At 44.4% G+C, this 19,909-nt stretch overlaps 1 long non-coding RNA gene across 1 annotated transcript; it reads right to left on the bottom strand.

The window, feature by feature from the left end:
• Positions 1–1,663: 1,663 nt before the first annotated feature.
• Positions 1,664–6,981, bottom strand: LOC126652259 (uncharacterized). The gene is made up of 3 exons (XR_007631916.1): positions 6,742–6,981; positions 5,675–5,875; positions 1,664–2,084 (listed from the first exon to the last, which is right to left on the bottom strand). It is a non-coding gene; the product is annotated as an uncharacterized LOC126652259 (long non-coding RNA).
• Positions 6,982–19,909: the final 12,928 nt, after the last annotated feature.

The raw sequence follows: 19,909 nt of genomic DNA, 5'->3' as shown, positions 1-19,909 counted from the left end.
GCAGTCCCAACCTGTCCCCCCGTTGTCCCCGAGGCCCCCGAAGCAACTGGACCCGGCACTGCAGATCCAGCCGTCCCTGCCGAGTTGGCAGGACCCGCCCCAGGGGCTACCCCCGCTCCTGATGGACTTACGTCTGCTGCGCCCGCAGCCTGAGCCAAAGGGGGGGGTGCGCTTCCTATTCTCATATTTGGGGGAATTAAAAGGTCCAGATCTTCATTTGCAGGGCTTTCAAGATTAGTTTCCTCCTCAGGATCATGCTTAGCACGATTTTTCTTTTTCTTTTTCTCCTCTAATACCATTTCTGTGTGTTCTGCTTCTATTTTAACTTTGTCCTTTTTATATACCTTTCTCAATTTCGGACGGGTTAAGAAAAGGTAGAATAATTCTGCATAATGCAATTCTGACCACATTTCCTCCTTATGAAGGATTGTCATAAGATGAAACACTGTATTTGCCTCAAAAGAGCCAAATTTCGGCCAGGCTATTCCTCTAATTTTCCCGGTATAGGGCCAAACATCCATAGAGAGTCTAACTACCTCCGCCTTTTTAAAGATGTCACAGGGCCAGTTAAATCATCCCAATACCGTAAAACCAAAGCAAGAGGGGTTCCCTCTGGAATTTCTTCTTTAGCTTGTGTACATCCCATGTTAACAAACAGCACACGAGGAAAACGACAGATCTAACCTAGAACTCACAGCCACACACACACTGCAGACCTTGTGTCTAATCCAGACACTACCAGGTTCAGGCAGAAACTCAGAGTTTCAAGCGGGAGGCGTCCCCCCCTCTCCGGCCGCACCTGGCCAACAAGAAACCGAAATCCTCCTGCCTGCCCTAACTTAAACTTTCCGGGCAGTTCCACTGCCCGCTCCGGCAAAAATCCCTTTGCCAACAGACTGGGAAAACACTGACTTTGGGCCCAAGTCCAAGTTTCCCTTCCCAGCCTCACCGTATTCCCTAGCCCTGGGGAAACTCCTTCCCGCAGCTGCTAATTAAAATTCTCTAGGAGTTTTGTTCTTTATCTTACCTCCTCCACGTGCGGTTCCGAGAAGCTGGGCCCCCCAAGATCAGAGCAGGAATTCTTCAAGATATGCCGGCAGGAAAGAAATCCCTGCAAAACGGAATACCGATCCAGAGGAGTCACAGGTCTCGATTCCCCGTACGGGCCACCAAACTGTTGCCTAAATGGCTGTGGGGAAAAAAAGACTCCAAGCCAAATTAGGTAGGAGATAAGATAAGGATACAAAAGTTTTAATGAGCCCCAGGCTTTCTGGAATACCCCAGCCGCGCTCCCGCAATACAGATGTCCACAGTTTTTATAATGATTTTCACCCAATCCAGTCCAGTCACCACCCAGGTTCTGCCCCCACCACGCCTCTTGAGAATTGGGTCTGGGGGCGTTTTGGGACCCCCTCTTCTTCATCTTCATCTTCCTCAGAACACGTAATGTCCTTGGAGGCCTTCCAGAATTCTAGGCCTGAAGGTTGTTGGGTCTATGGCTATATCTTGTTCCGTAGGGTTAGGGTGTTCTTCTACAATTCTACCTTGAAAAAGAGACTAAACAGGCTATGGAATTTAGGGAATTGATAGGGGAATGGGTAACAGGGGTTTGAGCTGGTGTGTTAAGGGTAAAGGGATAATATGCTGCTACTCTAAAATCTACATTTACTACATAACTACTTCTAAGGTCTACAAAAATAAAAAAAATTAAAACATCAAAACTTCAAGGTATCATATTAACAGGAACATGAAAAAACTAAGTAAAACGACCAAGCAATACTCCTATACCCACCGATAATCCCCTTCAAGAACAAAACCGATGAACCGGCAAAAGGAAAATTTAAATAGTTCAATTTTTTGCACCCTTTGGTGCAGTTCCAGCCACAGTCAGCAGGGGGCGCCGTCGGGTCACTGGAGGTGCAAAATTTGTAATGTCCTGTACCGTTCACCAGGTGGCACTGTTGGGTTACTGAAGGTGCAGAACTTGTAGTGTCCTATTGTAGTCACCAGGTGGCGCTGTTGGATCACTGGAGGAGTAGAACTTGTAATGTCCAGTGCCCGTCACCAGGCGGCGCTGTGAGATCCTTGGTTGCCGCCAGGTAGGGGGGGGAAAGAAGGGGAGGGAAAAACAACAGCAATAAAACAGAAAGTTCTCCCAATGGAAGAAAACTCACAAACTTCAGCTGATTAGGGTCTGTTGTAAGCAGGGCCTGCAGCCAGCCACAGATGAGCCGAGATTAGCAGCAAAAACTCCCCTCCAACAGAAAAAAAAACCAAAGAAACCCAGCAGTGTCTACAGCCCGCAGCAGGCTCCCCTCAGGGCAGAGAGACTGAGCTCTTCCCCCAGCCTCCACCCCCTCTCAGTCACACACCAGCCAACTCCTCCCCCTTCATTGTCAAGGAGACTAATCTCGACCATTAGTGGCCAGGCCGATTCTTTTGTTCACCTGATGGCTCATCCACAGAGCACACACGCAGGGGGAAAGGGAAAGAAAAATTCCTTTCTGAAATCAGAACTATGACACACACATCTTTTAATAAAGGGTTATTTTCCTTTTTACAAATTCTCAATTGAAGCCTCTTAATTTCGGATTTACTGTTGCTTAGAGGGAGGAGTTTGGGTCTTCCTCATAACTCATCCTCAGCAAAACACTTGTGTCTCATTAAACTGAGACATAATTTGGGGCCCAATGTAGGGCCTGAGGGAGGAAAAGTGGAAAAGGATTAACTGCCCTTGTGTGATTTATACATGTTTTTGAACCTCTAGGTACCATGATGTTTGGGGTTGTTGATTTCCTCTGGCATATAACCATGCCAAGATATCTGTCCCACCTGTCGATGTATTTCAGCTTGGGTATGAAGACCCTCATTACAATAAGTACCTTTGAGTTTTTGCATTGGGTTTATGACACGGCAAACTCATCACCTGTGATTTTCATCCGGGATATGTTCTCAAGGATACGCTACTGCTCTAGCCTACGCTGTCTCCTCTGGGGGTTTAAGGATAATGGCACCCATCTCTATGGAGAAACACAGGGGGGTATATTTGCCCAACCCTTCATCCATTTTCCCTTTGAATCCAATACAGTGGCCTCCGGGAAGTTTAAATCCTCCTTAGATGTCAGAGGCGTTTTACTTTTTGGGCTTTTTGTGCAAGTTTGTGTGCCATTATGGTATATCCAATATACAAAGTTAGGGCCAGGAATTATCGAGAATGTGCCCAGAAGCCTGCCCCAGGGGTGTAAAACCTCAAGTGGCATGGGTTATGGGAGGATATGGGTAAATTCCTAGAAAGTTGTTCAGCTCCTACAACATGGAGGCTCACTCTTGAATAACTCCTAAACTCTACAAAAATAATGAGAACTGTGTGTGGGGGAACCCAGCTGGTTCTGGGCTCTCTGTAAGCTGAAATACCAAATATAGAACTTCTACACCTGGCAGAGGGTCAACCATGGACAGTAAGGACTGTGACACAGAATGGGTTTCCTGTCAGGAATGCTGACCTATTGTGTTCGGACATGTGTGGCTATGTCCAATCATGGGTTCTTATGTTAGTGGTAAACCAATGGTGTGTGTACTTGTGTTATCTAGAACTGTATAAGAGTAGTTGTACTGTTGTAATAAAGAGTTGGTATCATGAAGTCATGTCGTGATCCCGCCTCGACCCACGACAGTCGTGAGGGAGAGAGGTCATGATAGACCCATGGAGAGGCAGCTGGCGGCTGCATGTGGGGCTTTGGCTGTTGCCTACCAGAAGCTGCTCGGTATGGTGCAGCACTTGCAGGGAACAGGAAAACACGGGAACAAGATGCCTGATACCAGGGTGACTCTGGATAAGGCCAATTCCAAGGGACAGAACAAGTCAATGGAAGTTGCCCCTATCCAAAAGAGGAAATATAAGACCAAATTGGCCCACCCAGTTTATGATGATGGGGAAGCAGGACCCTCACAGGCAGCTAGCCCAGAGCCAGAAATCATCATTGAATCCTTATTGTATAACAACATTCGGAGCTTACGAGCGGACGTTATTCATCACCCAAATGAGCCCATTCTGGTCTGGATGATCTGAGTTTGGGACTTTACGGGTGATGCCATAAACCTTAATGGTGGCGAAGCAAGGTTCTTGAGGTCTATTGCCCAGGATGTGGGTATCGAGGAGTCCCTGTCTCTCTGGGCATGGCTGTTACCTGACATCATTGCAGGCTAGGGAGAAGAGAGAGCTAGTGGTGTCTATAACAAATAAACTGGTTGTATAACAGTATGATCGAAACACCACTATAGGTCCTCATTTCTACTGTAGAGACATTGATTAATGACCACAAGACCCTAACTACAGAGATGAAAGATCAACAGGAGAAACTGAAAGAGAGGATTGAGAGAAACAGTTTCCATATGGCACCAGTGAGAACCAGACGCCCCCCAGTTAGAGAGGGTAGACAGATCTCACGAACCGAGCTGTGGTATTTCCTATCTGACCATGGAAAAGACATGAGACAGTGGGACAGGAAACCTACCTGTGCCCCAGCAGCCTGAGTACAAGAGTAGAAAGAGAAAGAAAAAGGGAAGCCTGTGAAAGTGAGTGCAGTACCGGTATCCCGTGGGCAGGAATCTGACCTGCTAGAAGGTACTTCCTGTCAGTATTCACAGAAGAAAAACTGCGACGAGCAGGACGAAGACCAGAATCAGAGGGGTCCTGCCTCTAGCCAGGTAGAGGCACGGGACAACTGTGTCTATTGGACTGTGTGGATCTGATGGCCTGGAATGTCAGATCCACAAGAATACAAGGCTTTGGTTGACACTGGTGCTCAGTGCACGTTAATGCCCTCAGGACATGTGGGACCAGAGACTATTTCTATTTCTGGGGTGACAGGAGGGTCTAAAGAGTTGACCATGTTAGAAACTGAAGTGAGTTTGACTGGGAAGGAGTGGCAGAAACACCCCATTGTGACTGGTCCAGATGCCCCATGTATCCTGGGCATTGACTACCTTAGGAATGGGTATTTCAAAGACCCCAAGAGACATAGATGGGTTTTCGGAAGAGCTGCTGTGGAGACAGAGGTGGTTAAGCAGTTGAATTCACTACCTGGCCTCTCAGAGAACTCTTCTGCTGTGGGATTGTTGAAGGTTGAGGAACAGTGAGTGCCAATTGCTGTAGCAATGGATTTATCCTATATGGGATGGAAGAAGTCCTGTCAGAGATGGACTGGTGAAGGAAAAGAAGAAAACAGCTCAAATGTTATAGAAACAGAAGTTTTTAATGTTGTTTAAAAAGTCACTCTGTCTCCTTCCTGACATCCCCCTGTGAAGGACCCTTATGCAGGAATGTCCTGGGAAAATATCCTTAGGTCTTCCCATTGGCCTTTGTTCACCTCTTTCTATTGGCTATTAACTCTTTACCTGATTGGGTTTTTCTGTAGTACCTTGACCTTGTAATTGGTCCCTTTTCAATCCCCCTGAAAGCCATATAAACCCCCATCCCCAATAAACTTCCTCTTTCGTTCGTCCCTCAGCCGTGGTCTGTGTGTCCTTCTTACAGGCTCATAGAGCCACGTGCTTGAGGGGTAGTTTGGGAGAGCATTACACCTCCAGAGAATGGTTTAACACCTAAGACCTGAAGGTGCCCCCCTCCAAATCAGCCATCGTAAATGGTGCCCGTGGTGAAGCTACGACTTACTGAAGTCTTCTGTGAAGATTTGAGCAGTTATCAAGCGCAGAAAGGGGCGATTTCTGCATCGACGACGGCCCGGTGCTAAGCAGTTCGAAGTGTTAGCAGAGTTAGCTGCATCACCACGACTCAACCCTTCGGGACAGCAACCTGTTGAACACTTCTCAACCCACCTGACGACTACAGGTAGGAGCAGTGCCAGCATATTCCCTTTAAAAAAAAAAAAAAGGAAAATGGGTATTCCCCTCTCTAAGACTGAAAAAGAGAATTATAAGAATTTGAAAGACATATTAAGTTCCAATGGCAAATTGGCTAACAAAACAGCTTTAAAATACCTTTCCAAGTTTATGGTTAAAAATGAATATAAATTACCTTTCTGTCTTACGACTAAAAATTGGAATTTATTAGGAAGACAGATCTGGTTCACTGTAAACACCAATGATAAAGCAGCAATTCATGCCAACATAGCCTGGACTCACGTTTTGGCTATACTTGAAATGCAAGAGAAAAGTTCCACGCCTTCAAAATCTGAACAGCAATGTAACTCCATCTCTGCATTGGATATTCCTTGCACCGGTGCTGGCAAGGAAAGAGTTACTACTGTCCAAGGCAGCCTGGTACCCCCCCTTCCATGGTTCCCCCCCTGGGTTTGGGAGACGGGGGTGATCGAAGCCGTTTTGTGAGACCGGGGAGGGTGGAAGAGACTGTCTGGTAGCCGCGAACGGGGGTCCGTCAGCAGCCCCCACCATGGTCTGTTTGTGGTGGTGCCGCGTCCTTGGTCCCTGGTATGGGTGGTGGTTTTGGCGCTGGCCCCCCACAGCCCCCTCTGCGGATCGAAACCAGCGCGGTGACCCCTCTCCCTGCCAGCCCCGAGACACCCCCTGACCCATCCCGGAATCTGCCATCCCGGCTGCTGATAGAGTGGGGGAGAGACACGCTGCCTGCCTCTGTTGTTTCAACCACCTTCGGCAAAACCCCTTCCCCCCCTCCTCTCCCTCCGAGGGCAGGTGAACATGTCCTACAGTTTCTGAGCGAGGGCTGTCCTCAGCTGACCAGCAGCATGGCTTCAGGCATACCTCTAGAGACACTAAACCTTTTTCCACGGTCCCGGATGCAGCGTGGCTGCCACAGACACTCAGGGGGGAGGAATGTGCTGAAAAAAATCCAGCAGGTGTGCGTACAGCGACCTCCCCCCACCCGCTCGGCAGCACCCGGCGCAAGACCAGCAGCCGCAGCTTTTCCAGGCAGTTTTGCAGTCACAAGCCTCGACCACCATAACCGCGTGGTCGAACAAAGGCAGCATGGCATTTCCAGCTTCCAGCCACACCGGAACAGCGACAAGAACTTCCGCGTTCCCTACGGATACTGAGAGGGACGGGAGGACGTCACCGAACCCCCCCGCCCGTCCCCGCTCGCCACCGAAGGCACACAAGCCTCCGTTTCTCCATTCCAGTTCCACCCCCCCCTCGACAACAAATAGCAACAGAGATTGAATGCATCCCTCTTCACCGTGCGGGAAACTACATAACCAGCGCTTAGGGCAGCACATAGACATAAAAGGTTCTTCTCAGTAATCTAGTCTACCTCTCTCAAACAGTTCCCAACAAAAACCTCAAACAGGTGCTTTTAAATTGGAGCTAGCAACTTCAAATCCTCAAACCTTAGAACATGCAGAGTATCACACTGTGTTATTGGCTTCTGCCTCTTCCCAGGTCTCAAATTCTAAAGGTAAATGTGTTATCACAGGAACAGAATCTGCCACTGCATTAGGTATTACTGTGTTACCCATGGTTATTTGTCTTCAAGATTCTAAAGTTGTATCTGTTGTAATTAAACCTAACTTTGTACCCACAGTGATTAATCCAGATCAAATAGCACAAGTCATACCTATGGAGGAACAGACCCAAAATGAACAGGGAATTCTCATTAATTGGGCTCAGAAGGTTACTGCTGACAGACCTGTACTAGAATGTACTCTTCTCTCTCTTAAATCAGGCCAACAGAAATCCATGTCTGGCTTACTAGACACAGGGGCAGATGTCACAATTATCTCTAGCAAAGATTGACCCAGTGTTGACGGGGAGGCTCAGACATACATACACGATCTATGAGATCTAAAATATGTCTGATTTATTAGGATAGCTCAGGGTTTTTATAGCATCTGTATACAAGGTCTCGTGACAAGAAGCACATAATTGGTTACAGGTCACTGCCCAGATGTAAACATGTATTACAAATACCTTTATAATTGGTTATTAACAGGTAACAAGGCCATTATTTACTTTATCAAACTCCACCTTCTTCTTGGCACTGATTTCCTTTTGTTCTAGCAAAGACACCCGTGGCCATCTTGACACCTATAACTTTTAGTACCTATAAAACTATATGAAAGTTTATAAAAGTACCACACACAATATAAATTGCTCACACATTCATCATGTTCCTCCCACAAATCCCCTTTTTTGTTTTTGAGCAATTTATATGATACTACAATACATTCTTATCATACTTTTAACATATTATAACACATAAGTACATATACCCATCACCAATAAAAATTAACACCTTCACTCACTTATCATTTATTATTATCTTATAATGCCAAAACTTAACCCATACTAAAATTTAATGGCTAATACATTAGGTTCACATGAAACACTCTCTTAAATTCTCGACTTCTATGATTGTATGATATTACACTATAAACTATCTTATAATAATACTGAAAAAACTCTGTACTTCTGAATAGCTTATCTACCACAATATCAACCTTGTTCTGCAGTATCACTCCCTTTCCAAGGTCTTATCCAACGTGTAGGCAGCCACCGAACTCCTGTATCTGTGAGGACACAAACATATCCTCTACCAGTAAGTTTTACCTCCGCAGGCCCCTTCCAGACCCCGGTTTGTGGGTCCTTGTACTGAACTTTCACTGTTACCTGTGGATTTACCAAACCTGACTGCCTAGAAGTGTTATGAATTATAACAGGAGGGTCCGATCTTCCACCCGTCAACCGTAAAGAATTCAAAACATATAACACTTTTGCAAGTCGATTATGTGGGCTATCCAGCTCTTCTCCCCCTTTCTGTTTTTGCAAAAGTGATTTCAGGACTCCATGAGCCTGCTCGATGATGGTTTGTCCTGTAGGAGAATGAGCTATTCCGGTAACATGAGAAATACCCCAATTCATGCAGAATCTGTGAAAACGCTGTGAGGTATAACCGGACCCATTATCGGTCTTAATTTCCGTGGGGACTCCTAGGGCCGATATACATGCATGCATATGACGAATGACATACCTGGCACCTTCCCCAGCATGAGCAGAGGCCCATACAGCAGGAGAAAAAGTGTCAATGCACACATGCACATACTTCAATCTTCCAAACTCATTAACATGAGTGACATCCATCTGCCAAAGCTGCAATGCTTGTAAACCACGAGGATTGACCCCCAAGCCAATGCCCAGCCCATTTCTGTGGCAGGCTGAACAAGTTTGTACAATACCACGTGCATCTGATAGAGTTAACCCAAATTGTCTGGTTAGGACTTTTGTAGACTGATGGAAAAATTCGTGGGACAAGACTGCTTGTTGAAATTTGTTCACAGCAGGACCGACCCATGTAGGTGCTACTAACTTGTCTGCCCTGTCATTACCAAGTGTTAAACCACCATGCAGTTTCTGGTGACTCCTGATATGAGTGATAAAGTAGGGATGTGTTCTCTGGTTTAACAAATGCAACAATTGTGTCATGAGTGCTGCTGAGATATTATTCTTCAGGGTTTTGATCATTGCCCTCTCTATCCTCTGAACTGTTCCCACTACATAGAGAGAATCGGAAATTACATTGAGAGGTTCTTCCTTCCAGAAGTCGAAAGCCCACACTACACCCTGCAATTCAAGGGTTTGCAGTGTGTCACCTTTAACACCTGGAAGCAATTTGTGTTTCCACTCTGTTCCCTCCTGCCAGGTCACTGCCGCTCGTCGAGATTTTCGTCCAGCATCTGTAAAAACAGTAATCCCCTCCAGAGTTGACAAGTAGATACTGGACTGGCTGATCTTCTAGTATTCTACAGGCGTACCCTGCAGCTATTTTACCTGAGATGTTAACTATGGCTGCTTTTTGCACGTCTGACAATTCTCTCCGAAGCTCTGTATTAGCAACAGACCCTAGCAAAGGCATTAGAGGAGCTAGATCATCGTTGGTTATCCCACAAACAGGTCTTACCCACTGTATGTCACCAAGTAGCTTCTGCACATCAGTCAAGGTTCTTATGTCAGTGTTAATAGTTAACTTCTGTGGTTTCACAATACCAGATGTTATGGTCCAACCTAGATACTGCCAAGGCTCTTGTCTCTGAATCTTCTCAGGAGTGATTTTCAGACCACGCTGACTTAATTCCTGTTCTAACTGCAACAACAACACAGGGATATCTAAATTTTGGTCTGTTATTAGAATATCATTCATGTAGTGATAAACTAATAGCTCGGGATGCTGATTTCAAAATGGCTGCAAAGCCCAAGCAACATAAAGCTTACCACATCTCTACTGATCCATGTCTGCTGTACACCACCTACCCCTTTCACTCCTGCAGTTGCCATTACCACAGGCCAGGTGTTAGGCTATTTGTGTCTGGGGGTGATGGTAACATCCGCTCCAGTATCAACGAGCATAGTCATAATGCTGGACTGACCACTAGGATGCTGCACAACTACACTCTCCTTAGGTTTTCCCTGCTTTATGTCTATGGCCAACATCACCTCAGGAGAACCTGTGGAACCAAAACCTTCATCCCCTCGAGCCCGTGATTCTGTCTTGGGCACCACTGCCTTGAAAGGTACCCGCTGTGCTATTTTGCTGTTAGCACGAATGAAAACTGGTGGTGTTAAAGTATATACCATGATTTTACTCTCGGAAACTTTCGCTTCCGCCCCGCTCTCACCATCTAAAGCTGCGTGCGCGGACAGAGACACTCGCCGCTCCGCTCCTGCTTCTTCCAGTGCGTCTACCAACAAGCGCCAGATGCCTGGAAACTTTTTAACTTCTTTAGACCCTCTTGAGGTCTCTTCCCACAGTTTCTGTCCTAGAGAGTCCCAAATAGACACTTCAAAGGCAACAGAAACACCGGGGATAAGGTCCTTAGCCCTGGACCATTCCAACAACCCTCTAAGAGTGGCACATTCATAATGAAAGTCCTTTTTATAAAGGATAGTTTGAAGAAGCTTTTCCACCGCCGCCTCCTCTTCTGAGAAGACGGTCCCCATCTTGCTTCTCCTTTTCTGGCTACTCGCCTGATCAGGGCGAGATTCCCACAAACTGCTTACCGCACGGATTTTTCAATTCTAGACGCTGGGGTAACGTCACCGGAATTCAGCCAGCTTCTCCCTCCTTCGTCCAGTTCGCTTCCACGTCCTGACCGAACAGCGAACCCGAAGTCCCGATTTCACACTGCCGCTTTTAACACCGTCTCTGGCTAAACTTCAGAGGTGTAATAAATTAAGAATGTAAGACTGTAATAAATTAATTGAATACTTGTAATTTCTCTGTAACCATAATCTTCTGTATTTTTTTTTCCTGTAGTAAAAATTAATGATAGAATTCTGTGTTTTGTAACAAACCCCTTTTCCAGTAAAACCTAAGACAATGATTGCCAGGAAAGTCTTATCCAAAACCAGACAGAGAAATACACAAACCTGAGAAAGGAATACACAAACCTTTTCTTAAGGTAATTGGGCAATCAACTCTTCCGGGAACTCCAAGAAAGGATCCTAGACCAGATAATCCTTCTTCCAGGAAAGAAGAAAACGAAATACACTTTCTTTGTGAGAATTCAAGCCCCAATAAACATATCATGTCTGCCTTCTGCACGGGCAATCATCTAGATCCAGACCTCGGATTGTGAAATACGAAGCCAGAATGATATAAAAGGGAGATGAAACGTTCAGTCATTGCTGCCTTTTGCCCCAGTGCAAAAACGGCCCAGTGCACTGTTACTTTTTTTGCTTGTTTTAATGCTTTTATAATAAACTATTTCTTTATTGCAGCTTTTGCAGACCGGCTTTTATTGTTTAACTTATAACAGAGGGGCAGCGAATTTCGCTTTTAAGACCTTCCTGGCTAATCTTCAGGAGGCAGCGGTCCCAGTGTCCCTGTCTTTCGGACGCCACTTGTTGACGGGGAGGCTCAGACATACATACACGATCTATGAGATCTAAAATATGTCCGATTTATTAGGATAGCTCAGGGTTTTTATAGCATCTGTATACAAGGTCTCGTGACAAGAAGCACATAATTGGTTACAGGTCACTGTCCAGATGTAAACATGTATTACAAATACCTTTATAATTGGTTATTAACAGGTAACAAGGCCATTATTTACTTTATCAAACTCCACCTTCTTCTTGGCACTGATTTCCTTTTGTTCTAGCAAAGACACCCGTGGCCATCTTGACACCTATAACTTTTAGTACCTATAAAACTATATGAAAGTTTATAAAAGTACCACACACAATACAAATTGCTCACACATTCATCATGTTCCTCCCACAGCCCAGCAGCTGGGGTACAACAAGACCAGCTGTTGACATCCAGGGAGTAGGAGGGTCCAAAATTCCTCTCCAGAGCATTTTACCACTTCTGGTCCAAGACCCACAGGGTAAGGTAGCATCATCTAAGCCTTTTATATTGGACATTCCACTCACTCTGTGGGGCAGAGATGTAATAACACAGTGGGGAATTATCTTATCCATTCCAAATTTGTGATGAGGGCCACTGGTGGGCCGCAAGCACCACCTCTCACATGGACATCAAACACACCAGTGTGGATAAACCAGTGGCCCCTCAGAGGAGAAAAATTGCTGCAAATTCATAATTTGGCAAAAGAACAATTAGACAAAAAGAGGTTAGTCCCCACAAACACTCCATGGAACTTTCCTATTTTCACAATCAAAAAAATCATCTGGAAAATGGAAGTTATTGCATGATTTAAGAGAAGCCAACAATATCATAGAGCCGATGGGAGCCCTCCAAACTGGGTTGCCCTCTCCTGCCATGCTCCCAATAGAATGACCGCTTATTATTTTAGATATTAAAGACTGTTTTTTCAATATCTACCTCCATCCTAATGATACACACAGATTTGCATTTTCCATTCCAGTTATTAATGCAGCTGAACCCTCCAAACATCTAAGTTGGTTAACTTTACCTCAGGGAATGAAAAATAGTCCCACATTATGTCAATCTGTAGTGTCCAATATAATTGAACCAGTTCAATCTCAATTTCCTGAAGCTATCATATTCCATTACATGGATGACATACTAGTTGCAGCCCCTAATACTGACAAATTGACATTAGTACATGAGTCTGTGAAAAAAACCCTGAGTAATCATGGGTTAGAAATAGCCCCAGAAAAAGAACAAAAAATTTCCCTGTGGAAGTACGTTGGCCTGCTAATAGATGAGAGAACATTTAAACCCCAAGCAGTAACCTTGTCCACCAAAATAAAAACACTAAACGATCTGCAATCTCTTTTGGGAAATCTCAATTGGATACAATCCTATTTTGGTTTCTCAACAGATTTTTTAACTCCTTTGTTTCAACTCCTTAAGGGAGAAGTAGCATTATCTTCTCCCCGGCACTTGACACCAGAAGCAGAGAATATTATCGAAGTGATCAATCAAAAAATTTCAGAACAACAGGTAAACAGGAGAGTAGAAGGATTCCCTACTGCACTGTTAATTTTTCGTGGACCAAAACAGCCTTTTGCTGTAATAGGACAATTGGACTCAAAACACAAAAAATTTCTTTTGTGGGAATGGGTATTTCTCAGTCACCAGTTTTCAAAGACAATTGTTACCTTACCTGAAATGCTTGCAAAAGTCTGTCACAAAGGTAAACTCCGAATGTTAGAACTATCAGGGAAGGACCCAGATTTTCTTTATGTTCCACTGTCCAAATCTCAATTGCGTTATTATGATTTACATCTGTTTGATTTTCAACTGGTTATGTCAGATTTTACAGGCAAACTAATAACCCATTTACCAGCAATTCCTTTTCTGCAGTTTCTTTCCATCTCCCAACCCAGACTGAGAAATAACTTTTCTACTAGCCCTTTGAAGAAAACTGTGACTGTGTTTACAGATGAATCTGGGAAGTCTAAGAATGCAGTAGTAGCGTGGTTTGAAAAAGGAGACTGGAAAACAGATGTACATCAAGTAGAAGGTTCATCTCAGATTACTGAACTCTTAGCCGTGGTAAGAGCATTCCAGCTTTTTCCACAGCCTCTGAATTTAATATCAGATTATGCTTACGCCGTAGGGATTGTAAGTTGCATAGAAAATAGCTACTTAAAGGAATTGAACAATCAAAAGTTGTTTACACTGTTTAAAACACTGTTACTATTAATCCAGCAGAGGAAACATCCTTTCTATATCACTCACATTAGATCACATACATACCTCCCAGGCCCACTCACAGAAGGGAACACTGTGGCAGATAAAGCAGCAAATTCAACTTTTCCAGTTAACTCAGTACCTACACCTAACAATTTTTAGAAAGCAAAAATTTCTCATAACTTTTTCCACCAAACTTCTAAATCACTGCAAAAAATGTTTCAATTATCTAACTCTCAAGCCAAGGCCATTGTGTCTGTATGTCCAGATTGCCAGTTGGTAACTCCAGTGAGATCTGAAGGAGTTAACCCGAGAGGCCTTAGCCCCTTAGATCTCTGGCAATCAGGCGTTACACATGTGCCACAATTTGGTAGATTGAAATATGTACATGTATCAGTGGACACCTCCTCAGGACTCATTGTTGCCACTGTACATACAGGAGAAAAAGCCAAAGATGTTAAGAGACACTTTTCCTCAGTATTTGCCATAATGGGCATTCCAAAACAAATCAAAACCGATAATGGCCCAGCCTACCTTTCTGCTTCCCTTAAAGCATTTTTCAACATGTGGGGAATAATTCATACCACTGGCATTCCTCACTCTCCACAGGGCCAAGGGATAATAGAGAGAACTCACAAATCTTTAAAAGATATACTGAAAAAACAAGAAAAAAAACCTGTAGGTCTCTCTCCTTCAGAATGTTTAAACAAGGCATTGCATGTCCTCAATTTTTTAAATAGACTGCATGAGGATGTTTCTCCTGTTGGACATCATTTTGGAGCTGGAAAATTAAAACCGGGGGAAGCTAAGGTAAAATACTAGGATATCCTGACAGGAGAATGGCTCGGTCCTGTCCCCCTAATTGTTTGGGGAAGAGGGCATGCTTGTCCCAGCTCAACCAGCAGCAGATCCAACACCAACAGACTCAGCACCAGCTACAGGAAGCGATCCCCCATCAGCATCACTTTCGGGATGATCCTGTTTCTTGTGTGCAGCATAACACCAACAAATCAGAAAGACTTAATGTCAGGAATCCTTGCCACATCTCCAACAATTCCAAATTGGGTAATGCTCTCTAGTCAAAATGTTTGGCTAAACCTGGCACAATCACTAAATACTGATTCTATCTGTCTATCTACCTTAGACCCCTCTCACCCTTTTAAGACCTGTCTGGTAGGGATCCCCTGGACACCCAGAGAATGGGGTGATTTTAGAAATCAATATATGCTCTGGTGTGATGACCATGATCAGTTTAAAAATCCATTTTTAGACTGTCGCACGACCAGCAAAAATTTCACATGACAGACAGACATTTAGCTATCAGTGGCAGAGACCTGAGGAATTAGAAATCTTGGTCTCCAAATAACCTCACCCTTCTCACGTAAGAAACTCCTTAGAGTGCGTAGGCAATTCCAAGGTTTATACTCACCTCTTAACTTCTATTCTTCACAACCAAAACCACCTTCTCAACCCAAAGCAGCACAAGTCCCTGTGGCTGCAGCACCCCGACCACCAGTTGAAGACCATCCCTTATCAAAAATGCAGTTTTTGAGTGAATTCACAGTAGAATGCAATTCCAACATGCACTTTTGGTCCAACACCATGAATGTTCTAGGTGGTATCATGCTTCCCGTAGTCAGTTCTACAGAAGCCTTAGTGTTCCTTACCAGAATGGGATGTTGGCTAGCAAAAGAAGCTAATGCCACCAGTGCCACCATTGATGATCTATTACAAGATACCCAAGTCAATAAGAAAGCCTTGTTACAAAATTGTGCTGCAATAGACTTTCTCCTTTTAGTAAATGGCCATGGATGTCAGGAGTTTGAAGGCCTTTGCTGCCTCAACTTCTCTGATCATTCCCAATCTATCCACTCCCAGATCAATCAGCTTAAATCCTTAGTTCATGACATCAGTCAGGTTGATAATTTGACTTTTGATCATTTTTTCAGCTGGCTACCCTTTAAAGGCCTTTCTTCCACTATCAAGAAAATTATTGTAGTTTTAGTACTAGGACTTTTAATAGTGTTTCTCTTTATGTGTGTTTTTCCATGCATGCTCAGTTGTGCCAGAACCTTTCAATCATTAAAGGCATATCCGGTTATACAAAACAAAAAAGGAGGAAATGTAGCAATGGATTTGCCCTATCTGGAATGGAAGAAGTCCTGCCAGAGATGGACTGGTGAAGGAAAAGAAGAAAACAGCTCAAATGTTATAGAAACAGAAGTTTTTAATGTTGTTTAAAAAGTCACTCTGTCTCCTTCCCGACATCCCCCTGTGAAGGACCCTTATGCAGGAATGTCCTGGGAAAATATCCTTAGGTCTTCCCATTGGCCTTTGTTCACCTCTTTCTATTGGCTATTAACTCTTTACCTGATTGGGTTTTTCTGTAGTACCTTGACCTTGTAATTGGTCCCTTTTCAATCCCCCTGAAAGCCATATAAACCCCCATCCCCAATAAACTTCCTCTTTCGTTCGTCCCTCAGCCGTGGTCTGTGTGTCCTTCTTACAGGCTCATAGAGCCACGTGCTTGAGGGGTAGTTTGGGAGAGCATTACACCTCCAGAGAATGGTTTAACACCTAAGACCTGAAGGTGCCCCCCTCCAAATCAGCCGTCCTACTGGGCCTTGAAAAGCAAGTCCTGTGGTGACAGGGTGTCCCAGTTTAAATAAGACAAGGGTCTTTTGCTGAGGATGGATTAGGAGGAAAAGACCCAAACTTCTCTTTCCAAGCAATTATAAATCCAAAATTAAGAGGCTTCGATTGAAGGAAAACAAATTATGGAAAAGGGAAAATAACAGCCCTTTATTAAAAGGTATGTGTGTATTAACAGGAACACGAAAAAAAAAACCCAAGTAAAATAACTAAGTAATACTCCTATAACCACCAATAATCCCCTTCAAGAACAAAACCGATAAACCGGCAAAAGGAAAAATAGTTCAATTTTTAGCACCCTTTGGTGCGGTTCCAGCCACAGTCAGCAGGGGGCGCCGTTGGGTCACTGGAGATGCAAAATTTGTAATGTCCTGTACCATTCACCAGGTGGCGCTGTTGGGTCACTGAAGGTGCAAAAACTTGTATTGTCCTATTGTAGTCACCAGGTGGCGCTGTTGGATCACTGGGGAAGTAGAACTTGTGATGTCCAGTGCCCGTCACCAGGCGGCGCTGTGAGATCCTTGGTTGCCGCCAGGTGGGGGGGGGGAAAAGAAGGGGAAGGAAAACAACAGCAGTAAAACAGAAAGTTCTCCCAATGGAAGAAAACTCACAAACTTCAGCTGATTAGAGTCCGTTGTAAGCAGGGTCTGCAACCAGCCACAACTGAGCCAAGAGTAGCAGCCAGAACTCCCCTCAGACAGGAAAGAGACAAAGGAACCCGGCAGTGTCTGCAGCCCGCAGCAGGCTCTCCTCCAGGGCAGAGAGCAAGAGCCTCCCCTCTCCCCCCAGCCTCCACCCCCTTCCAGTCACACACCAGCCAACCCCCTCCCTTCGTTGTCAAGGAAACAAATCGGCCATTAGTGGGCTCGGGCTGATTCCTTTGTTCACCTAATGGGCAATATACAGAGCACACACACACGGCAGGGGGGAAGGGGAAGAAAAAATTCTTTTCTAAAATCAGAACTATGACACAGGGCACCCCAGAGTGAATTGAGTCAGATAATGGGACCCATTTCAAGAACAGTTTAGTTATCACCTGGGCAAAGGAGTATGGCATTGAGTGGATCTATCACATACCATACCATGCAGCAGCTGCAGGGAAGGTTGAATGGTGTAAATGGACTGTTGAAAACCACCCTGAAGGCATTGGGTGAAGGAACTTTCAAACACTGGGATCAGCACCTAGCAAAGGCTACATGGTTAGTCAACACCAGACACTCCGTCAATAGAGCCGTCCCTGCCCAATCAAAGTCCCTTCACACTGTAGTAGGAGAGAAAGTCCCAGTGATTCACATGAGAGGTATGTTAGGTAAAACAGTTTGGGTTAACCTTGCCTCAAGCAAAGGCAAATCCATTTGTGAGATTGTTGGAGTATGTGCAGGAAAATGGAGGCCTGGTGAACAACCCATATTACCAGCTGTGAGAGAAGCCTCAGGCTTCCCATGGGAAGAACACTTGGTTTACAGTTGGCAATTGTAAACTTGGGCTAACTTCCCATGAGAAGGAATTAGTTTACAGTTAACCTGAACAGGCTTCCCATGAGAATAGAATTAGTTTACAATCAACATCTATTCCATGTTGTGAGAACTGACAGTGGGAGTTGGTATCCAGGTGCAAAAACATCGAACCTGCATATTGTCCGATGAACATGAGACACGGACTCATGGACAGACTGAGCTATCCAATCCCCAGACTTTAACCCCGGACCCACGATGGTACAAAAATGTATAAAATGTGTACTGTGTGTCTTAATAAACAATTCATTGCTTAATCATATTGGTTGTTGTAATGGATCCGTGCTCTTGCTGTCCATATGGGATTGTTTTTGCCCAAGCACCCAGTTGCACATGGTGGGTGATGCAAGAAGATGGAGTAACTTGGTGCATACCTCAAGGAGATATTATCTTTGGGTGAACAGGTCATAACTCTGTATCTGTATCTCTATTTGTACCCACATATTTGTGAATGTGTATATAGCTTAGAATAATACATTCTTTCCCTCCTCTCTTGCCGTGGTTTTTTTGGCAGTGGTTCTTGTGCACATCAAAGGAGAGGGGAAGCCACACGGTCAGCTGAAGACAGTGTGAGTTCCCATTGGGAAGAACCCTTTTTTCCCTTCTTTTTTCCCCTTTCCCAATGAGGGGGAGGGAAGACCTCTATTTTCGGCTTCTCCAGCACACCCATGTGATGAGCATCAGTGATCCAACTGTGGTCCCTGCTAGTCGGCACAGAGCACTGCAGGGTCTGCACCTCCAGTGATCCAACAGCACCCCCCTGCTGACTGTGGTTCGAATTGTGCCAAGGGGGCAAACTGAACTGTTGACCTTTTGGGGTTTTTTTGAAGGGGATTCTTTTGGGTATAGGATTATTGCTTGGTTGCTTTATTTGTGTTCTTTCGTTCTTCTGCAAATACACATATTTCTTTTAATAAAGGGTTGTTTTTTTTCCTTTTTCCTCATTTGCTCAATTGGAGCCTCCTAATTTCGGATTTACAATTTACAATTCCTCCCAAGAGGGAGGAGTTTGGGTCTTCCTCATAACTCATCCTCAGCAAAACACTTGTGTCTCATTAAACTGAGACAGTCTTACAAAGGTACCATTACCTCAGCCACATAGTCACACTAAAAGAGTTCATTTTATGACATTTACCCTGTTGTTGAAATAAAATTGAGTTTTCCCTGTTCTACATAAGCCCTGAGATAAATAAGGGGTTCCAGTTGCATAAGTACTGCCCAGTTAGGCCAAAACTCCCCAGATCAATAAAGTTTTTTATCCCTGTTACACTATACCCCTTAGGAAAATAAAGGTTCAAGCTTATATTTAAAAAGTTCAAAAGGTTAAAGAGAGCATTTCCAATAAATAAGTTTGTTAAAGAACCAAAGTAAACGGTGAGCTGGGTAACTGTTATACTATGGTAATTGCTAAAGGTTTACAAAGTTAAAGACATACTGTTCTGTTATTTGCACTGTTCTGTGATTCACCTTAAATATTTAAATCAGGGGAGATGTAGGAAACATGTCCCAGGGATGCTGGGTGAGGTATTCTGGGATTGGTATTTTCCAATGCGGTACTCTGACACACATGGGCAGAGTGAGTCCCATTGTGATTGGTCAGGACAGTCATGTGTTGCCCGAGGGTATATAAGAGGGTTGCTTTCTTCTAATAAAAGAGTTGGAAACCCTAGCTGCCAGGTTGTGTCTT

The sequence above is a fragment of the Myiozetetes cayanensis genome, unplaced genomic scaffold (assembly GCF_022539395.1).
Source record: "Myiozetetes cayanensis isolate MyiCay16 unplaced genomic scaffold, myiCay2020 scf73, whole genome shotgun sequence".
In the NCBI taxonomy this organism is placed as follows: Eukaryota; Metazoa; Chordata; class Aves; order Passeriformes; family Tyrannidae; genus Myiozetetes; species Myiozetetes cayanensis.
This window is presented reverse-complemented; position numbering and strand designations above follow the sequence as displayed.